Source organism: Brachyhypopomus gauderio, unplaced genomic scaffold (genome assembly GCF_052324685.1).
Source record: "Brachyhypopomus gauderio isolate BG-103 unplaced genomic scaffold, BGAUD_0.2 sc101, whole genome shotgun sequence".
Classification (NCBI taxonomy): domain Eukaryota; kingdom Metazoa; phylum Chordata; class Actinopteri; order Gymnotiformes; family Hypopomidae; genus Brachyhypopomus; species Brachyhypopomus gauderio.
In genome coordinates this window covers 276,510-300,348 of record NW_027506922.1, presented here as the reverse complement: position 1 = coordinate 300,348, position 23,839 = coordinate 276,510, and the positions used below count along the sequence as shown (strand labels likewise).

General features: G+C 44.0%; 1 long non-coding RNA gene across 1 annotated transcript; it reads left to right on the top strand.

The window, feature by feature from the left end:
* The first annotated feature begins 8,560 nt into the window (after positions 1–8,560).
* Positions 8,561–11,259, top strand: LOC143497149 (uncharacterized). The gene is made up of 3 exons (XR_013125699.1): positions 8,561–8,659; positions 9,003–9,160; positions 10,628–11,259. It is a non-coding gene; the product is annotated as an uncharacterized LOC143497149 (long non-coding RNA).
* Positions 11,260–23,839: the final 12,580 nt, after the last annotated feature.

Genomic DNA, 23,839 nt, shown 5'->3' with positions numbered 1-23,839 from the left:
AGTTTTTTAGTAGGCATTATAATCTCGGCAGATGCTGTGCGTATTCTGTAGCGTTTTCAGCTCCGCTCGTTTGGATTGTGCAACAGCAGGGTGTGATTTATTAATGTGTAGTAAGGAAGATGCCTATTGTTAATGCGCAAACATCATTTTTAAATATTTATTAACAGAAATTAGGATGATTTTATTTGACAAAAGGCTATATATAACGAAAACAAAGACATTTCATGTAACAACTAATGCTTAGCTGCATCCTTGGGCACCCCATGCAGTTAGAATGGTACATTCGACTATGACGTTCATAGTCGACTAGGGGGTATTCACCGTATTTCGCCACGCCCACTTTCAAGTGTGTGTTTCTTCCGCCTTTGTGTTAGAACTTCCGGTCAGCTATTTTCGCATTAGTGTACACTACTACATTTTAATGATTTTTTTCATAAAATAGGCATTCTTGTCTATTTACTTCTTTACTTAATTACTTAAAATTACAAAATGAATGCAAGGAAAAGATGTGGCCACTGATTTTAATATAGTTACTTATCTGATAGCCTCACAAGCACCCGACGCGTTTGCTTAATCGGAGCTTCATAACCGAGCCATTTCTCGGGATAAGGATGATCTGGTGTTGGTTTCCCCTCCACAAAATTTTAAGAGCAGACTAATGGACGTTTGGGTGGATGTTTTAAATGTAGCGCCTTCAGCCTTAGACGCAGGTCCTCGTCTTTGGAAGGCGATGGATATAAGTTATAAGGTGCCCCACAACACTCAGATCTTTTCGAGCTGTGTTCGTAACACTGTTGGTCAAGCCAAGTTTTCCTCTTTTTCCATTTATTGTGACACCCTCTAACTCAGGAGTGGCCAACCTGCGGCTCTTTACCTGGTTTCATGGGTCTCCCCAGCCGGTCCGCTCTCACCTGCACTAACGGTCTGTGCCGTGGCCCGGTTACCTCATCAGCTCTGAGGGCGACACACCGCTACACCTTCGTGGTGCGCGGTTTGTTTACAAGCCTAGTGACCCGCTAATACTTTTAAAACCTGCGTAGTGGAAAACGGGAGACTAGCGGCATGAAGTATCTGTGATATTGTGATTGTGCTTTGAGTCTCGTTGGTGAGACGCGGTTCTTCTGTCACACGTTTTGGAAATAAACCACATACGAGGTGCAGGAAAGGCACCGCACACGACTGAGGGAGCTTCAAAACTACTGACGCTGTCTGATCTCTTCTTCCTAAAGATGAGCGCAAGTCAGTGGCGTTGTAACGAGTGTTGATAAGAGTTTATCCACTTTTTACCTAGAAAACAACAGTTGCGTACATAACAGAGCTCGTAGTGTGCTCCAAACGTGACAAAGTCCTGAAGCACATCACGCCTTATGTTTATATCGAAGTTTGTGTTCGTTTTTTTACTTAATTTGTGTCCATTTTATATCCCCCCCGCTAATAATTTACACTCGCCACCCCTCTTGGTCTCTGACGCGTTGGCCACCTCTGCTCTAACTGAACATATTATGCTAGTCATTTTGTGTTTGTTGTCGTTTTGCTTGTAATCGGTATCAGCGTATCCGTAGCACCGGAAGTTCTAACACAAAGTCAACCAAGATGGCCCTGCCCAGCGTTGTCATGGAAAATAGCGTGAATAGACGACTATAGTCGAATCAGCGACTATTGCAGGTCACCCCTACCTGTATCCAATCGTCTTGGGTAGAGGCATACAAAAAGAGACAACACAGACTGAGTGGACATCAATTTAAACCACCATTGATTTAAATGTACATAGCTCACATGCCAGTGATGAGCATGTGGCTCCAGCAGGCTAATCTATAACAGCATAACTAAAGGGAGGGGTTCAGAGGTGACCACAGTCATGACGGCTCACTGAGACATTGCTTTCCAGTCAAGTCATTGTCACAACTAGAGTGATGCCATGACACAGCTGGATGACAGCATCAACATCTCAGATTACCAGAAGGCTCAACGTCTGGGGGCCCCCGAGCCCCACACCTTACAAGGGGAATATTAACTGAAGGCTTTATTAGATATGTGAGTCTTATGTCTATATTTAAAGATTGGAACTGTGTCAGAATCTTGGACTGGAGTTGAAAGGCTATTCCATAACTGAGGGGCTTTAAAGGAGAAAGCTCTGCCTCCGGCTGTAGTTTTACTAGTTTTTGGAACTAAGAGAAATCCGGCATTTTGGGAGCGCAAAAGGCAAGATGGGTTGTAGTATGCAATGAGTTCACTCAGATATTGTGGAGCAAGACCATTTAACGCCTTATAGGTCAACAGAAGAATTTTTAATTCAATTTGATATTTAATTGGAAGCCAGTGTAATGCTGCGAGAATAGGACTAATATGATAGAATTTTCTATAGCCTTTGATAGGACTCTAGTTGCAGCATTTTGTACAAGTTGTTTTCTTTATGGACTGAGCATCCAATTACAAGACCATTACAGTAGACCATTACAGAGGATACATGAAAACTCCTGTTGATTTATAACACAATATCATCCAGATGTTGAAACATGAATGAATCACTATTCGTGCCCATTATTGTCTGGTCCAGTAGATCTTCGTTGCAGTCCTTCGTCACGTTGGTCATCATCTGGAACTCCTTAGTCCTGTACAGAGAACTGACAGCTTGTGCTGCACCGACTCTCAGAAGAGTCAGGAGACAAGGCACGCAAACAAATAACAAGATCAAGCCTATAAGTATAGGGGTGCATACTGTGACCAGCCAAGTTCCCCAGTTCTTACAAATACTCCCCCAGAAACCTGACCCTGTCTCAGGTGGGGCAGAGACCTGTTTCATATGCTCTATTGTGTTGGCGATTTTGTTGTGAAAACCTCGTTAACTGATGCTGCTTCTCCTGTTGGGAAATTAAGCGACAGCCCTGTTCCTATGCGCAGGCCCGTCCACGAGTCCCAAAGATGACAGCCCTGGTATTACCCAGGCATCTGTGTGTGACCCAAACATGATCACCTTTGTCTCTGCAGGGTGCCTTGAATGTGTTCTGCTTGTTTCCCTAACATTGAATGAAAGGTGGGCGCCATCATCATTCTTTGGAAGATGGTGGTATGCATGTCGTCCGCATGCCCACATGTAGCTTGCCGAAGTCTCTAGAGGGCACATTACCTGGAAAAAAAATTGTCCTATTGTTGTGTATGGCTGAGCCTTTGGTTGTGATATTGCCTAGAATCATAGTAATTAAGCACTGTGAAACTCCTACAATTGTGGCCTTCGGATTGTGTGAGCATAGGCATGTGTCGCCTCAACACTGTGGTATGTCAATTTTCTCAAAGTTGTGATAGAAGTTCTGCGATCCTGCAGCTGCATCCTTGAGGGGTGTCCTGTTTCTGAGCTGATGGCCATAAGCAAGCAGATTTTGCATGCCTGCAGGAGGTTCATGTGTACCTGTAGGGGAGATAGCAGGTAGTAGGACTATTTTAAACTAAAAGGTTGCACTGTTCAGTTTTACATCGGACACAATCACGGAATGCCGGCCAGAGCACTACTTAAGTCATGAAGATGTTGAATGGCCAGAAAGGACGACGCCAGACGGGTTTAACTAAACTTGATTTTCTTCTATTAAACTTCAAAGTTATACAAGTTACAGGGTTCTGATCCGCATTGAGATGTTTGCGTGATCCTGAACACAACAGAAATAAATACAATAAATGTTGTCCATGACGTTACTTTAACATACACACCACACTGCTACATACTAAATCACTGATACACATACCTGAGAGAAATGAACTGGAATTACACCAATTACCAGTCCCACCAGGATTTCGCGGGCCTTTTTTGTGATTGTTGCGGGCTAAAATGTTTGATGTTGCGGGTGTTTTTCAAAAAAATTGCGATGGAAGTTGCGGTGAGTTTTTGCTTTTTTGTGAGTACATTACAATAGGGAGTAAATGTTGTAAGGTTTCCTCTATTTAGTAGTCCATTTTAATTATCTATTTACCTATTTAATCAGGGTTGCCAACTTTTCAAGATCGCTTGAAGTGAGATTTGAACCTGGAGGGGGTGGCGAACGTAAGTTGTTACCGGGCGGCCTGTAAAATGGACACAAATTAAGTATTATATCGAGATCGATCGCCAGTGGTTGGCACCAGAGCGAATTAGTAACCCATAGATATGGATCAGAGATAAATAAACTTTATCTCCGTTTAAAGTTTAAACTTATAAACTATCTCAGACCCTCGCCACTTGCGTGCGCTGCAGTGACTTCGCGGGCTACCGTGGCATTGTGGGGAATGTAGTGTTTGTGCGTGCAAAACACCATCGGGCGGCTGTGGCCTGCGGGCCGGTTCTAATAGTAGTTAAATATCATCCAGGGGGCCATAGATAATCAATTCGCGGGTCGGATCTGGACAGTTTACCCCCGCTTTCATGTAGTGTACCGGGATACTGCTTTTCCCGATCTTTTTGCCGTTATTTTCGTCGCTCATGCTGCTTTCAGTCTGCTCCTCTTGAACGTATATACGGAAGTAAGGCGGGAGTTTGTCGACGTCACATCAATACGACATCAGTGATTGGTCAAATTTGCGGGAAAGTTGCGGTGATTGGCTGAAGTTGCAACACCGCCCTGAATTCGCGGGGTTTGCTTGAAGTTGCGTTGAAGTTGCAAATCGCAACATCGCGACTTTCTGGAGGGTCTGAATTACATAGGCAGCGTGTGAGTTAAACAGGTTCACCACAATCGACTAAATAACGTCAGGACAAACAAAATGTACAAAATATGCCCTAATACTGACTTAAATCAACTTACTTGCCACTCGCTCGCAGCGGTTTAAATTACGCTGATAGCGTGGATGAACGTTCACTGAGGAACAATCTGTAATAAATCTTTATTGTTTATGTTGTGACGTGGGGGTGAAGTGTTATCAATGGGAGGACACACTTGCTGAGAAGAACATTTTATATAAGGGGTTTCACATTTAACACTAACTTAACTGTTAATATAATAGAAGACACACGGACAGCATGATCATGATGACGAGGCATGACTATACTAAACTAGACTATACCAGAAACCACTACAGCGACACAACACGGATGACTAAACCCAACATACCAGAGAACGCATACAGATAAACACGAAAAACACTCAAACTCACCCATGCACACACACATACTCTCATAGAAAACACATACTCTTTAACGATAATGTCGAGTTTAGATTAGTGGTAGACAATGAGTGGCAGGAGCCGCTCGGTGGTTGACGGCTGATGCTGCGGGCAATAGACTAACAATCGAAACCAATACAAAGCTAAACTATCTATCAAATGCGATGCCACTCGCTCGCAGAGGTTTAAATACGCTGATGATGTGTAGGAACATTCACTAATAACCATACATCTATAATTATAAATCCTTTAAATTTACAGTGCAGTCGTTAACGGTCTACCACTGTAGATACGCGTACCCTCCTATAATCTTTATTCGACGTTATCGCTAAACAGTATTCTGAACTAATAATTTAGAGCTGTCTAGCTGGATGTCAGCTAGTATTTCACTCAACATAATTTTCAAACAAAAGTTATGAACCATCTTCATTTCAACAAATGTAACAAATGGTGATTCGGAACTCGTCGGGATGATTTAAGCGAGTGGCCGATACGCAGTCACCCAAAAGACTCTTTAGATGCCGGTCAGCAGAGGCAGGCGGCGTTTCTGGACAACTGAGGCCACAGTCAAGCAGCACTGGCCACACTAAGTGCCATGATTATGTGGCAGCTGCCACAAAGTGCCATTTCTGGATGGCACAGCGGTCACTTTCATGCTGCTCACATGCTACTTACACGCCAAACAGGGACCACACCTTTACAGGAAATTTAGCAGAAAGACGTGCCTCCCCGAACCTGAATTTCGACCTGAACCTGAATTGCGACCCAAACCTGAATTTCGACCTGAACCTGAATTGCGACCCAAACCTGAATTTCGACCTGAACCTGAATTTTAACTTAAATTTTTGCATACCTGAATGAATTTTACAGACTGTTTTTTCAAGTAATAATGATTTCAGGTTCAGGTTCTGGTGACACTAAAAAAGCTCCATACCTAACTATTCTTGTGTTGAGATTCCCTTGCGGGCTCTGACCCGTGGACCAGCGACATTAGCCATTGACCACCGAAGCCGAAGAGGCCTTCATAACCTTGCAGACTGCCCCCACCCTGGACATTCCTGATCCCTCACGGCCCTACATACAGAGGGTGGATGAAAAGAATGGTTGTATGACTTCTGTTCTCTTGCAGAGACATGGGGACCAACAGAGACCAGTTGCTTATTTCTCTTGTAAGTTTCACCCTGCTGTGGCGGGGCTTCGGCATAGAAGGTGGTGACGGCATCCTGAGACATTGTGAGCTATTCTACATTGACCTTATTAGTCCCACACTCCATTTCACGTCTGCTTCTTGAAAAGAAAACATCACACTTATCCACTCAGAGATGGCTGAAATACAACACTGTGTTGCTCGACATGCAACAGGCTGGATCTCAAGGGAGAGCCCCTGGACAACCCAGATTGCATTTTATTTGTCGATGGGTCAGCATCCAGGGATCCCAGCACTGGGCTGAATAGAGTAGGCTGTACTCTACTCTATTCAGCCCAGTGAGTACCCCTCCCTCTCACTCACATATTTACAACCCACAGCCACACAGGAGGAGAAGGCGGCTTGGAGGAAAGCAGGCTGTGCTTTTCAGGACAGTGTGTGGCGCTGTCCCTCAGGCTGGCCGTGCTTGCCGAAGTTCATGTTTCCTGATTATGCTAAGTTGACCTATAGGAAAGCTCATGTGTCAAAAGGGGGAATGATTGACCAGTTAAAATTTCATTGGTTCACACAGGGGTTGCTCAGAAGTTTTGTCAACAGTGCGTGATATGTACACAACACAATGTAGGGAGAGGAACACAGATGCAACAAGCAGCACACCCAACACCTGAGAAAACATTTGATCATTTGTAGATGGATTTTGTGGAGCTCATACCAAGTGAAGGAAAGAAATAGTTGTGGACATGTTCTCAAAGTGGGTTGAAGTTTTCTCCACAGCAAAGCAGGATTCAGATGCTGTAGCCAAGGCCCTGGTAAAACAAATCATTCCTAAATGGGGCATTCCAAGTAAAATATCTAGCGAAAACGGAACCCCTGTCATCACCCGAAATCCTGTGTGAAAAGTGGGGCCAGACTGTTTATATTCTGGTAACTTGTAAGCAATCAAGAAGGACATGGAGGGTGAAGGAAACAGAATAGGGAAGAGGAGATCCAGAAGTGGGGTCATTCGCTGGCAAGTGGTTTCTGTAATGATAGGAACTGCTGCCATAGCAAGAATAGCTACAGCTATTTGGTGGATCGTGCAGGAGAAGTGAAAAGCACAGGCCGGGAGTTACGCAACCCTATGGTTTGCATCTTGGAGAGCGTGGCTCATGGCAGCTACGCCCGTGGTTGTGGTAGGCGCAGCTCTGCTTTGTTGTGGGCCGATGATGTGCCAGTGGTGCATATCTACGGTGTACAGGGGACAGCGTATCCTGTAGATGCCTCGTCTGGAGGAACATGCGATCATTCTTGAAGAATTGGTTGAGGTAGTGTATGTAAATGCCGATGAAGATGGGGAAGACGAAGCAGTGTACGAGGCCATGGATAGGGATGATGGAATTGAGCTGTCTTCCGAAGTGGGGAATAGGATTTACTTAGAAGAAGAACTACCGCTCTATGATGTGGTTGATCCTATTTTCAGCAGTGTAAGAATGACAACTGAAGTGATTAGACGACGAATAAGAAGTGTGGAGATTGAAAAATTGAGCTAATGATCCTGCAACTTAAACCTGAAAGGGCTTGTTGCAGGGGATGTTATCTCTAAACTTGGTGTCATTTTGTTCTCAGCAGAGAAGCATCATGTAATCTCAACTGCTTACTCTATATATTTTCTAGAATATGTCAAGAGAACTCCTTCCATTCATCTCGGCAATCATCAACTTCTTAGGTTTGGGTCATGTGCCTACCATGTTCAGGATGGCAAGGGTGGTACCAATCCTGAAAAAAGCAACACTTGACACCTCTGACATGAACAAATACAGACCGGTATCACTTCTTTCTTTTCTATCAAAAACTCTGGAGTGAGCAGTCTATGACCAATTATCTCTCTTCCTCACCCAGAACCAACTCCATGATCCTAATCAGTCTGGCTTCAAACGGGCACACTCAACAGAAACTGCCCTCAAAACAGTGACCGAGAATTCTTCTAGATCTTTCTGCAGCCTTTGACACTGTCAACCACAACATCCTCCTCTCTGTTCTTTCTAGCCTCTGTGTGACTGGCTCTGCTTGGAAATGGTTCCAGTCATATCTTGAAGACCATTCCTATCAGGTAACATGGAGAGGATCTACATACAATCCATGTAAACCAGAGCCGTATAGAGAGAGAGTTGCGACAACGGAAGTTCAAAACGCTTGATGGTCACGTGATTCACGGAGGCTTCAGATAGTTCCAGGAATTCAATTTGAGTGCATAAACACACAGACAGAACTGCGATTTGAGGATTATTGTGAACATATGGCGACCAACTTTAGGCTAATTTTAGAGCACATTGCTGTTTAATGCTTTGATTGTTTTATAATTGTTATATATTACGTTCATTTATATATTTAGAGGGACAGGAAGGGGTGAGAAATTCAGATTAGATTAATTTTCTAACATTAACCTAACTAATCTAAATGACTAATGTACATTTTCTGATAGAAGGAAAATTTTCTTTGACTTCATTGTGCAGAAATATGCTTTAAAAGGGTACATTAAAACACATTACATTTACATCCAGACAGTATATGACATATTAAAATACATTGATAAATTATATGTATATATATATATATATATATATATATATATATATATATATATATATATATATATATATCTTGTCTTTTTAATACACACTTAATTCATTAAATTCAAAAAAATGTCAAGCAGTTTTTCTGTGTCTTTTCCTCCGTGTTGTTTGTGTAGTGTCCACCATGGTTTGCTGTGTTGCATGGGGATGCTCCAATCGAGCAAAAATTTATGGTTTCCCCACTGATACTGAGAGGAGAAAAAAATGGTTGTCTCAACTAAGCAGGAGCAATCTTACCCTCACTAAAGATTACAACAGCAAATATATATGTGAGGTAATCATCAAACACTGCATTTGCACTTTTCACAATAAACACACTATTGGAAAGCTTAATGCATCATTTATTAAAATACAGAATAGTGAACAAAAAAATCAAAGACTCCAGACAGACTTGGGTGCAGGGTGAGGGTGCTATCTAGTTGCAGGCTCCATTGAATCCCCTATGGTTCTTTGGCTTAAAGAGAGAGAGGAGAAAAAGACAGGAGAAAATGATTATTATGAGTATTGATGTGATATGAATTTGAACTTGTTGCACATCCTTGGTTGTTTTTTATACGTGTAATGAGTGTATACGTATCCAGTAAGTGTTCTCTAATACTGTGTATTCACCCACTATGGGATATGTATATGGGTAGACAAAACTCAGTTGTCATGTGTGAGGAGTAATATCACATCACTCTGCAGGCACATTTTGAGGCAGAGCAGTTCATCAGAACCAAACAGGGCAAGACTAGGCTGAGAGCAGATGCTGTTCCCACCATTTTTGTGCATCGCCCCTCGCACTCAGAAAGAGGAAGCCCCCTGCACTACGATGCACCACTGGACCTGTAAAGACAGGGCCCATAGCTGCTGATAGCTATAGTGTTGACACAGGTATAATAAGTATGAACTCCTAATAATTATATTATTTCTTTAAGTGATAGAATATTTAAAACTTAATCACACTAAATAGTATACGTCTTTTATATCCAGCAGTTTCAAAAACTGAGGAAATACGTTAATAAAATAAAATAAAAATAAATAAAACGAAATAAAAAGGAAAATAAAATAAATAAAAGCAGTTAGCTGGTACTCCAAAATGGATATCCTCATTTCACCTCCTCGACCCAACACACTCTACAATCACACTCAAATGTTATATTTACCCAATACTTAGCTACCCCGCAAAAACATCGCGTTTAGGTGAAATGGCATTAAGAGAGGAATTTACAATTAATAGGCTGTCAGTCGTTAATGTGAAATCTCGCTAACCGTATTCGCGTTGTCTTAGCATAGATTTAGTTCCCTAAATCTGCTTATTAAGAGGTGGATAATTCACTAAAGTGCTTTAATTCACATTTTAATGCACATGCTAATTTGATTCTGATGTCCTTATAATACACAATCAGATTTTTTAAGCTTACTAACCTGTAAAAGTGTATCACAGATGGTCCACTGCTCCAGTTTGACTGCGCTGCTCGTATTTGCTGCTAACTTCCGGGAACTATTGACAGGCTCCACGATCCGCTATTGCTGTAAAAAACTGGTCCATTGGAGTGAACGGAGTTGACGCGACTCTCTCTCTATATGGCTCTGATGTAAACTTTCCATTGGAGTCTCCCAAGGCTCAGTCCTAGGCCCGCTTCTCTTCTCTTTATATACTCGTTCCCTTGGTGACATTATTTTGTCTCATGGTTTCTATTATCATTGCTATGCTGATGACACCCAGCTAATTCTTTCCTTCCCTCATTCTGACACCCAGGTCTCTAGGTGTATCTCAGCATGCTTGGCAGATATTGCTTCATGGATGACTATTCACCACTTGAAGCTCAACCCTAGCAAAACTGAGCTTCTGTACATTCCAGTTCAAGTTCTCACATGTGACTCCTCTGCTACGCTCTCTTCACTGACTTCCAGTAGCGGCACGCATCAGATATAAAACCTTGATGCTTGCTTACAAAGCCAAAAATGGACTGGCCCCTCCCTACATGATGTCCATGGTAAAAAGCCGATCTGTACAGTGAACACTCAGAACCTCAAGCTTGGCTCGACTCTAAACTTCATGTATAAAGTCTCATGGAAGACAAAGCTCCAGACTATTTTCCGTCCTGGCTCCAAAATGGTGGAACGATCTTCCATTAGCTGCTAGGACTGCAGAGTCTATTGCTATCTTCAAGCATGGACTGAAGACTCACCTGTTTGTTGAGTTCTTACCAGAGCACTAACTCAGCTGATACCATTTGCCGTTGTTCTTAAATTGTATGTCTGTCTATGGTTATTTGTGCTTCTTGGCAAACGTCTAACTTGCAAAACACTAGGTAATTATATTGACTCCTGTAGTTTAGTAGTAGTCTGACTCAATGGTGTCTTGAATTCTGGCCTATCAGTACTATTACCTAGGATGTATTCTGTGATCAGAAGCAAAGCACTTTGTAAGTCGCTCTGGATAAGAGCGTCTGCTAAATGCCGTAAATGTAAATGTAAATATTCAAATTTTTCTGTATTCAAAATTTTCTAAATCTTTCTTTTAAAGTTTATCTGTGTTCAAATTATTTCAAATGTACTGTTTTCTTTAAGAAGGTGATATGATGGCTGGAGGCTGGAGGCACTGGTTGTAAGCGCCAGGGTTTTTATTCTCCATGACAAAAAAACAAGCATGAAGCAACAACAAAATGCAATAGCTCACAAAGAGCAATGAACAAGCAAAATAAAGAAAGAGTTCTCCTCTCAACACGGCAGTGTGCAGAATACGTTGGAGACGCGTAGTCCTCAATGAAAGTGCAGCCCTGGACTGCATGACCTCTGGGAATATGAAGTAAATAAATACACTGATAAATAACAGGTGTTAGTGTTGGAAAAAAGAAAATTAAAGGCTAATAACTTGATGTGTCAATTTAGTGTTTTTCAGGAAGACTGTGGGAAAGCAGGAGTAAGGAGGCCTCAGTGGCCTTGAGGAGAACAGAAGGGGCCTATTCAGTGCAGGATGTGTAGCAAGCAGTTTTTAGATAACCAGGCACACAGGCTGGGAGAAGAGGAGCAGGTGAATTTCCATGGAGAGCAGCCAGGATTGGGGAGTTATCGAAACTTAACAAATCGAAACTTATGGACAGAGAGTATGAAAGAAAGGACATCGCCCAGCACGAGAGGCTTTTCGCTTGGACACTGCTGAGATCCACTTGGGTTAGGTAGATTCCTAGGCAACTAGCACCAGTGCACTGAAGAGTTTGTACCACGTATACTTCTATTATATTGCATTCATTAATATTCTATATAAATCATTTTAAAAGAACTTTTGTTGTCAAGACTTTGCTTGGACCACTCAGTCAAAAACCAGTCGGTTCATCGGGCGGTGTTGGGGCCCGTCTGGGTCGGAGAAGAAAATTCCCAACAAATTGGTAGCAGAGGATGGTTTTTGGCTGGAGTCGAATTCTGCAATTAGGACAAGAGAGGAGGTCAATCCGTCCGTGAGGTGACTGAACTAAACCGGTCTGAAAAAAGGTAAGGAGCCATTCTCTCCTATTGGCTGATGTTACTACGTCATAGGCTAAATTAAAGTTCAGTCACTAAATGGTCGAGGCGAAATACTCTCTGTAAATTTAGTATTGAAATTGTATACGTGTTACAAACTCGATATATAGACAGGAGGATTGCCCTACGACTCATAAAGTCGGGAGGAGGACGCCCTGTAAACTGCAGTAAACGATTGAAGAGTAGGCAGCCCACGTTCTAAAAAGAACCTTGGTTCTAAAAGAGAACGGTGGAGGACGCGCTCAGAGAAAGAGCAGGTAGCCCACGTTCTTAAAAAGAACTTTGGTTCTAAAAAAGAACGGTGGAGGACGCGCTCAGGTGACGAGTAGGTAGCCCACGTTAAAAAAAAGGAAACTATTGTTCTAAAAAAAAAAAAAAAAAAAAGAGAACGGTGGAGAATGCGCTCGGTCACGGTTAAATGAATGAGTAGGTAGCCTGGCATTCCAAGAATAATAGATTATTCAAAGAAATTCCGGAGGACGCGCTCAGCCGGTTTTGGGGGGCCCCCGTGTGTTTTGTTGAAATTGCGTGCGTGATTGGTGAAACTACAGCTGTATCTGTGTATGCGTGTTTGCAAAATTGCAGTGTTGGGTTGGTTTTCATGTACCGTGTGGTTTCATGTTGAATAAAGACCTGTATAAATTGTTTGAGCATACGTGCTATAATAAAACTTGAGAGCCTTTCATTGGGGGACTTACAAACCCACGCCCATAAATCCATGAGCCTCTTATGAGAGGACATTTGAACCCCTGAGTAAATTGCATAAGCCCCCAAGAAAGACGTTCATCATTGTGTACACAAGCACAAGATAAACATTTCATAAGAGGTTAAAGTGTAAAACAAAAATTATTATATATTTTCATGCATGAGATTATAATTTGGTTTATGACGCTCCGTAAACATACGATTTAAGTGCTGGAAGTGAAACTCGCGCGAGCTGTGTTGAGCTGGAGTTGTTTGGAGTGTGGAGATATTAACTTGTGTCTGTCTGCCCTTGGGGTGCGCGCTGGCGAATTAAAGCGCTTGCGAACACGACGATAAAGTGATAAAGTTCACTGAATTGATTCTGGGGTATTAAAGTGCTAGTGAGTACAACGAAAAAGTTTTAAAATTTACTGAATCGAACGAAGCAAAAGTAATTTGGAAGTAGTTTGAAAACCGGAGTTATATCATGGATAATATTAAGGGTTTGGAGGATTATTTGGTTGATACTATGGAGAAACGTGCTGTGCCGAAAATGAGGTCGGACACAGTGATGTATGGGAAAAAATGTTTTGAGAAGATGCGATCCGAAGGGTTGTGGCCAGACCCGGACGACCGTGGTGTGTCTCAGGTTGATTGGGAGCAGATCGAGAAGCATTGGGTCACACGGGTTAATAAAGAGAAAAAAAGATTAGAGGCTAGCGGAGCCCTAACTAAGCAAAAGCGCAAAAACCAGCTGGAAGAAGCTGAAACTTATTTGTCGTATGTGAGAACATTTCGAAAAATTTGTCAAAATATTAATGATAAAGAACGAGTTGAAACCAAAAAGACAGAACCCCCTGTGCCCCCTCCCTATGCAGAAAAAGCGTGTGAACCCGGTGCTCCTCAACGTCCGCGTGCAGCGCTGATGGCGCCAGTGTCCGTGAGTGAAATGAGTGACGTTGGTGTGGACGGGGCTTCTGCACGTCCAAAATCAGTGAGAGAGCGTGAATGTGATGAGGGGAGACAAGTGGTAATGGAGGTTGTCAGTGATGTGGCTATGGATAAAATAGAGAGTAGACTAGCGAGGCTCGAAGACTGCGCGTGAGAAAACTGGAGAAACAGAGATAAGTGATGCATTGCAAAGAATTGAACAGCGAATGGCTGAGAGTTTGAGTCTGAGTGCCCCCACACGGTTCGAACAGACGTTGAACAGAGCAGAGAAAGTGGTCTGTGATGTGGAGAAAGCCATCAGGCAAGAAGAAGCTAAGTTGGAAAAAGAGCATGCGAGACAGCTAGAGGAATGCGCTGCGGTTGATAGGAGGAGAGATAGAGGTGCACCTGACAGAAGAGATACATTGATTGTGACTGGTGAAAATTTAGAATGGGAAGTGGAGAATGACGAGGGTGTGGCGAGCAGACGAGTGAAAACTCCCTCCTCAGAGGAGAGCGAGGTGGTAGATGAATGTATAAACCTGACTGAATCCGAGCAATGGTTGAGAGTGCCCGCCTACTATGACAGGCACGGTGTGGTCACGCGATCAAAAGCCAAGAACACGTCGACCCCTGGTGGTCATTATCCGATAATGGCAGTACCAGGGAGCAGTTACGCACACACATACGCTCCGTGGACACACAGAGATTTGCACACTATGATAGATAAATTACCCAATCCTAAAAAGGGCGTTCAGTATTTCTTGTCTAACAGTGCCCAATTAATTTGTTAGGTAGAGATTTGTTGTGTCAATTTTCAGCTATTATTGAATGCACACCGAGTGAAGGTAAATTAGCTGTCTCTGTCACCAACGATGATGAGCGCCTCAGAATACTTAATCAACAAGCAGCGGACGGCCCAGCTCACATTTACTGGGCCACATTACAACATCCTGAGGAACAAGCAACTGCTAAAAATTTGCTTTACACGTTTAATTTATGGAAACCATGGTTCCTGTCACTTCAGAGTATGACCCCACCAATAGACAGCACACACTGCACTTTTAATTACATCAGAGGGGAGGATGGGGTTTACGGACAGCTGTGGAATAACATTGAAGGTCAATTACAAAATATAATTTGTGAATCAATGATTGTTGGACCTGAAGGTGTGGCTGCACTAGTTGTGTTAACAGGAGAACAGATGACGTACTGGAGAAACTCGGACCAGCAGGATTCACTACCACATGTCTCACTGTTGGTCTCGGCTGGACACGAACCTCGTGAGCTGGGCCCCATGCTGGCCACTGCCATGAAGGAACAGTTTCGCCCAACCTGTCTGCCAGGGGTAGAGGGTACGTCGGATGGTAAGTACTGGAGAGTCGCATGTGACACCAGTGACTTGGCGTACTTCTGTAACCAGCCCCTGTCAGCCACACACGGCAGAGCACTGTTGGATCACCCCCAGGCCAAGGAACAACTAGAGACGGTCCCAGCCAACTTGTGGACCACGACAAAGGTAGATGTAGGATGTGCATCACACCACATGGCTCCTATTAGGTTAAAGCCAGGAGAAACAAAGTCGTTCATCAGCCACAGTACCGAATCAAGCCAGAAGCCATGGCAGGTATTACAGACACCATTGCAGATTTAATCAAAGTTGGAGTTCTGAAACCCACGACGTCACCGTGGAACACGCCCATATTACCTGTTAAAAAACCTGGAAAAGATGAGTATCGTATGGTGCATGATTTGAGGCGCATTAATGATGTCACTGTAACTGAGAACATACCAGTACCTGACCCCTATCGATCTTTGCAGAACCTGACGACTGAACACTGCAGCTTTTCATGCATAGATTTAGCTAATGCTTTCTTTTCTATACCAATTGATGAGAATGTGAAAGACATTTTTGCGTTTACCTTTAAAGGTCAACAGTACACGTACAACAGGCTACCTCAAGGCTACAAAGACTCACCAGGCATCTTCAATCAATGTCTGTTGAAAGATCTGTCTAGATTAACTGACAATGATTTGATTGACTCCAACACCGTACTAATACAGTTCGTGGTAACATTGTTAGCTGAATTAGGTTACAAAGTGAACAAGTCAAAACTCCAGGTGGCCAGGCCGATGGTCACCTTTCTGGGGAGAAACATCTCACACAAAGGTCACACCCTGACTCCAAATCAGAGACAGTCAATACTGTCATTTCCAAAGCCCACTACAGTGTCCCAAATGATGTCATTTTTAGGCCTGACAGGCTACTGCCGCAACTACATACCTAACTACAGTGATTTAGCTCACAGCCTCAGAAAACTCGCAGTGTCAAAAGGTCTGAGTAACGGGAAGGTGGAGCTTGACTGGACGGTTGAGGCAGAGAGGGATTTGATAACTCTGAAACAAGCACTTGCTAGCGCTACTGAATTAGCAGCACCAGACTACACACAACCTTTTCATTTAAATGTTTCTGTAAGAGACAGTCATGTTCATGCTTGTCTCTTTCAGAAGGGGGAGAGTGAAGGAAGGAACATATTATTTTTTCACAGTTCCAAATTAGATCAACCAGTGATAGGAACAGGACCATGCACAACATACATGGCAGGACTCACCACAGCGATAGAGAAGACAGCACACTTGGTAATGTGTCACCCACTAATAGTCAGCACCAATCACGGAGTAATGGCGTTCATAAACTCACAAGCCTTTTCTTTGTCAAGAGCACGACAGAACAAGATAAAAGCCATACTCACACAGCCACACATCATGTACAACACTGCGTCAAAACTTGTGAATCTGACTGATAACATTGAAGTAGCCGAAGATGCGACACCACATGACTGCGCTGACGCCACAGAAAGATACATTCAGCTCAGACCAGAACTGCACAAGGTCAGAATTACTAAACCAGGAGCATGGGAACTCTGTTCAGATGGGAGTTGTTGGAGACAAGGTAACGAACTGAAGGCCTCTTATGCTGTGGTACAAGCATGTGGGGAAGAGTGGGAGGAGGTGGAATCAGGAGTGGTTCCACAACCAGCTTCAGCTCAGCTGGCAGAAATGGTCGCACTCACTAGAGCACTGGAACACGCGTCAGGTCAGATTGTGAACATTTACACAGATTCAGCATACGTGCATGGGGTCATCCACCATGAACTAGTCAGGTGGATGGATAATGGGTACACTAACGCCACAGGACAGCCAATCAAACATTTGAGAGCAGTACATGAGTTGAGTGAAGCTATCATGTTACCCAAAGAAGTGGCAGTGATAAAGGTAAGAGGACATCAGGGTAATGACAGTTTTGTTTCTAGAGGTAATGAAGCTGCTGACAGAGCAGCCAAAGCTGCTGGAGGGTACAACCCACAGAGCTTGTTGTTGCTGGAAACTCATAACATGCCTGAGTTGACAGAGAGCCACCTGGCACAGATCCAAGAACAGGCCACGGTCTATGAGAAGCAATTGTGGATAGACCGGGGAGCCACTGTCACTAAAGGACTCTGGAGGAGTCCAGAAGGGAGGGTAGTTCTGCCCTTAGAGAAGATGAAATTGATACTATGCGAAGCACATGGGCCAACTCACTCCGGAGTGTCGGCCATGGTGACCAAATTAGAATGTTTATGGTGGCATCCATACCTCAGAGACCATGTGAAGCAATACGTGAGCGAATGTGATATCTGTCAGTCATACAATGTAAAGAAACCATACCGGGTGAGAATTGGAGGATACCCAGTGCCCGCGGGGCCATTTGAGGAGATTGTGATCGATTACACAGACATGGGGCCAGACAACAGGGTAAGGGGGTACAGGTACCTGCTGGTCATGGTAGACAGATTCACCAAGTGGGTAGAAGCTATACCCACCAAAAAGGAAGATTCAAAGTCAGTCATAAAATGGTTGCAAAATGAGTTGATTCCCAGGTACGGCCTACCAAAAGTGATTAGGAGTGACAATGGGTCCCACTTTGATAACAAACACTTGGCAGAAGTAGAACAAAAGCTGGGCCTAACCCACAAGTTTGGCACTGTCTACCACCCACAGTCACAGGGGTTGGTGGAAAGAGCCAACCAGACCATTAAGACTAAACTGGCCAAAGTGTGCGCAGCAGGAGACATGGACTGGGTTCAGGCGCTGCCACTAGTGTTGATGTCTATGAGAGCGACCCCCACGGGAGAATACAATCTCTCACCACACCAGCTCATGACAGGAAGACCCATGCCAGGGTGCCCTCAACCGAGGATTGAGGGACCAGCTTTAGAAATCCAGGAACAGGAGATGTCAGAGTACATGAGAGAATTAACCAAATTGCTTTGTGAAATCAATAAGTCTGTTCAACAGGAAAAATGAAAAGAAGACCTGGAATCACCCAAGGTGAAGGTGAAGCCAGGGGATTGGGTAAGGATCAAGGTGCACAAGAGGAATTGGAACGAGCCACGGTGGACAGGCCCGTGGGAGGTCGAAGGTGCCAACGAGCACTCAGTGAAAGTGAGGAAAGACAAAGGTAAGACTTGGTACCACATTTCACACTGTGTTGCAGCAAAAGAACCAACAAGAACCACAGGAGAGATCAAGACACACTTGGAGGGGACAGGAGAAGCCCCAGGGAAGGAGTTGGTGGTAAGTACCGACCCCAGTGTAGCTTTTTACAGAGAATACATCACAGCTGAGGACTGGTGGGAGGAAGGTGAAGGAGACCTGTTGGAGACTGACTGTGAGGCTATAGCACACTGTGTGAGCACAGACCTGAACCTGGGAGCTGGAGTGGCTCTGTAGATCAGACAAGCGTTTGGCACTACAGGTATAGCCAAGGTGCCCATAGGCAAGTGTGCCACACAAACCACACAGACACACATCATATTCCATTTAGTGACCAAAAGATATTACAGGGAGGAGCCAGAATTAGGAGATCTGATTTCAAGCATACAACACCTGGCCACATTGTTAATATCATTGAACATTAACACTCTAGCCATACCGAAGCTGGGTTGTGGACTAGACGGATTAGACTGGAGGACTGTGAAACCAATCATTAAAACTTTACTTAAACCAACCGGTACCAAGGTGGTGGTGCACCATCTTCCATCCTAGGATGGAACTGTGGGAAATAAGAGACATGTTGTCGGGACGTGTGGGACGTCCAGATGAGGCTCAGTACCAACAATATGTTAGAGTAGGGAGATTAACTTTGAGAACATGGACTTGGCTATGGGGGGGAACATTTCTAGCCGCGGGGATAATAGGAGCGGTGGTAATATTTAGTGTAGGAAATCAGAAACAACCCAATAACGTGAACGTAACTTTGTGTCGGTGGGACGACAATCACACTGCCTGCAAAGAGGTGAGGCCCGATGAGATCCACAGCCCTAACCCGCTAGTAAACGCGACCAAACCAGAGAAAATAGACTTTAAAGTAAGAAAACCAAGAGAAGCTGGAACCAGGCCAGTAGGACAATCCAAGGACCGGTGTGTACGGACATACGGAGGTGTGGAATTGAGTTATAGAGATGGTACAGCCTCGAGCTGGACTTTTGACTTATGTGAGGTAGTGGACTGCGGGGGAGCCAATGCCTCATACAGAGGATGTAATTTGTACATATGTTGGACCAATCAAGTTAATGCGGGCTGTCAAGGAAGGGGGAGTTTCTATAGTGCAGACTGGTGTCCTGGTTGGGGGTCAGTGATAAAGTACTCGGGGAGATGGAAACCGACATTAGGAGATAAGAAGGGTAACCCGTCCACGACCTCTTTGAGCAAATGGTGGGTCGATGTGTCATTTCAGCGAGATTATCACGTGTCCCAAAATCCAGTAACTTTTTCTGTCAGATGGAATGGGCAGATATGGGGTAATAACAGACCGTTGTACTTCACCCTGGGGGTGGAACAATCAGGACGTGACATATGGGGAATAATTAAACTCAGCTATTTAGCCAAACCCAAGCCACTCAGCCCAGCAAAACCTGAGGCAAAAATAAAAGAGGTGGAGGATTCAGCAGACAAGTTCACTCTAACCACAGATTTCACTAAATTATCGTCCCAGCAGTTAATAGAATTAGCAACCGGTTACAGCGGCTCAAATTTGTGGTTGTCATGGCTAGAACAAAACAGTAGAGAAAATGGGTTAGAAGGTTGTGTGGCCTGTGCAGCGGCCCGACCCGCGTTAATGACCTCACCAGCCCCACTGAATCCTGAAACAGATCCAGTAGGATATCAGTGTATGTTGAATTTAACTAAGGTGAGAAGTATTACGACCTCAAATTGTTCCAGCCTGGACAGTATTTTTCCGTATGTCAAAAATTTGGAAGGAGGTAACGCTCCTTTCGTGCCAGTGAAACTTACAGGGCAATACCAATGTTTTAACTTGACCGAGAAAGACGCAATCATGAGTGTGGGAGAAATTGAACCAGATTGGTGTAACGCCACAACGAAGGTCCCGGGGATAGGGAGAGTAGCCCGGGCAGGGATCTGGTGGTACTGCGGAGGACACACTCTGTTGGCATTAATACCAGGAAAAGCTAAAGGAATCTGTGCTATGGTTAGACTAATCACACCAATAACAATGATAGGGCTGAGGGAAATCACACCGCAGCCTGCTATAGCCCAAGGGAGAAAGAAGCGTGATGCCTTTGATTTGTCCATAGGGTCACCAACATACATTGACTCCATAGGAGTGCCTCGGGGGGTTCCCAATGAATACAAGCTAGTTGATCAAATAGCTACAGGCTTTGAGAACATTCCAATTATATCAGCCTTGTTTCCAGTAACACCGAACAAGAATGTAGATAGGATCAACTTTGTCCATTACAATGTACTGAGATTAACCAACCTAACGAGAGACGCAATAGAGGGGCTGAGCGAACAACTGAGAGCTACCTCACTGATGGCCGTACAAAACAGAATGGCTCTAGATATGCTCCTGGCGGAAAAAGGGGGTGTATGTTTTATGTTTGGCGACAACTGTTGTACCTTCATTCCCAATAACACCGCACCGGACGGGTCGGTGACCAGAGCTCTGGACGGACTGAAGGCTTTATCTAAGGAGATGCAGGAGGACTCAGGTATCAGTAACCCCATGGAGGAGTGGTTCACGAAGGTGTTTGGGAAATGGAAGGCACGAATTATGTCCTTGTTTATGTCAGTAGCAGTGTTTATTGCAATTGTTGTTATTTGTGGATGTTGTTGTATACCATGTATCAGATCTCTCACCCAAAGGTTGATCACAGCCGCGATTGAGAAGGGGGACGCAAAGAACCCACCACCATACACTATGCCACTGATGGCGGAGGATGATGATGACATATCATCTGAAGAAGACGATTCTGTGTGAAAAACTTGTTGTTTTTGATTAATTATGCTTGCTTTGTAGGTATTGGCAGCGTCAGCGACTGATGAAGAATGAAGACACACCACACATTAGAGCACAACCAACAGCACATGAAAGCTGATTCACTAGTTTAAAAGTAATATGCATGACACATGGGCACATTAATAGAACGGGTCGAGGTGATCTCCCACCAGGCGGGACCTGGGTCTCGGGGACAACGTCAAGTCACGAGACCGTGGGAGATGAAGGGGGGCATCTCCGAATAGTCTGAAAGGTCTCGGCCCACGACTGGGGAGTGATCCAGAACCCACCAATCACATAAAAGAACACATAGACGTTGTACTAACTGACATAGTCACACTATGAATGTATACACATTTAGGGATTTTTATGATTGTCTTTCTTTTAATAAGTGCACTGGGCTAGATAGATTTTAGTATTAGACTAGAGTTAGACCAATGTTTTGGTCTAAAAGGGGGAATGTTGGAAAAAAGAAAATTAAAGGCTAATAACTTGATGTGTCAATTTAGTGTTTTTCAGGAAGACTGTGGGAAAGCAGGAGTAAGGAGGCCTCAGTGGCCTTGAGGAGAACAGAAGGGGCCTATTCAGTGCAGGATGTGTAGCAAACAGTTTTTAGATAACCAGGCACACAGGCTGGGAGAAGAGGAGCAGGTGAATTTCCATGGAGAGCAGCCAGGATTGGGGAGTTATCGAAACTTAACAAATCAAAACTTATGGACAGAGAGTATGAAAGAAAGGACATCGCCCAGCACGAGAGGCTTTTCGCTTGGACACTGCTGAGATCCACTTGGGTTAGGTAGATTCCTAGGCAAACTAGCACCAGTGCACTGAAGAGTTTGTACCACGTATACTTCTATTATATTGCATTCATTAATATTCTATATAAATCATTTTAAAAGATATTTTGTTGTCAAGACTTTGCTTGGACCACTCAGTCAAAAACCAGTCGGTTCATCGGGGCGGTGTTGGGGCCCGTCTGGGTCGGAGAAGAAAATTCCCAACAGTACTTACAGGTCAACCAGTAGTCCAACACTTCCAAACACCAACACGACAATAGGCGCAACTCCACTAAACGCCCGATGCTGATATTGAGAATAAGGAAACCTGTGGTCTGTAATGTCCGATGGTGATGGTAGGTAGAGGTGGGCGGATCGATCCAAATATCGATACCAACGCTGATATTGATTTGGAGCAATACTCGTGTAAAAAGATTAATACTCAATCTTTTTAATACTCAATCTTTTTAACTCTCCCGCACACACCGACTGCTGCGTACGTGGACTCATCAAAGTCTCTTCTCTGTCTGTAAGAGCAGCGTTGCCAACAAGTATCCGTCGCTGCAGAAGCAAAAGTCCAGGGGGTGGAGCTAGATCTAGATCCAACTCCTCCCACCGTCCATAGTTTCTTTTGGTCGGTCCAGGGGGCGGAGCTGCATCTAATCCAACTCCTCCTACGTGTCGCTTACGTTTTCCGACCAGGAAATAGAAATCCAATAAATTCACCCTTAAGACTGCTACCGTTTAGAGATCAAAATGTTCTTTAAATGTTATTTAAATAACACAATACACGTTTTTTAAGTTTACAAGAAGACGTAAAAGTTGCCAACTCCTCAGTAAGGAAAGACGCTATTGGCTGTCCTAAAAGTTGCAAAATGGCATCATCGCCTAGTTTGCATAAAACCTGTTTTTGAAGCTGTAAAATAATAACGTTGTGGGAGAGAAAAAATGATTAAAATACCCTAAATATGTTAGAGTGACTGACGGAGACTGTGTGAGTTAAATTCAGTGATTTATTTTGTATTACACTGAAGACGCATTTATATTTACATCCGGCTCTGTAAATACGGGGCGGGGTCAATCAGCGGCAGCTTTGGGCATGCGCAGTTCATTTGCAGCGTGGACGTGGAGCGGTGCGGGTCTGCTCTGACTGTCAGACTGCATTGTGAGTGTTGTGGGCGGGGCTCACGGCAGCACCCGCTGCTCCCTGAGGACAGTAACTGAAGACCATGTGTGTTCATCTCCGAGTCTACAAAAGTTTCCAGTAACACCACAAAAAGTCGCTAGATTTGTCGCTACTTGCTTAAAATAGTCACACAGCACGGAGCAGCGCACCCGCCCCCTCTCGTCTTTAGTCTTTACACCGTCACGTTGCTCAGCAACCATGCAGGTAGGCTCCGCCTGGCCCCGCCCACTCAGCGCTCTCCTCGAGTCGACACCTTACAGTACGGAGAGAGAGAGACACCACCGGAGTATTGAAATGTCTGAGAGGAAGACATGCGCCGTTTGGCTTTATTTTATTGCAGAAAATAAAACTACAGCAAGCTGTATAGTTTGAAACAGGGCTGTTAAATACAGTGGAAACACAACAACTGTGTTAGTTGTAATTAATAGGGAGAGTTATGGAGTTAATGGAGATAAATACATCCAGAACTCTTGATGTCGAAACATGCCTGCTTATAGTTTGAATTTAATGTGATAATGGTGAGGTGAA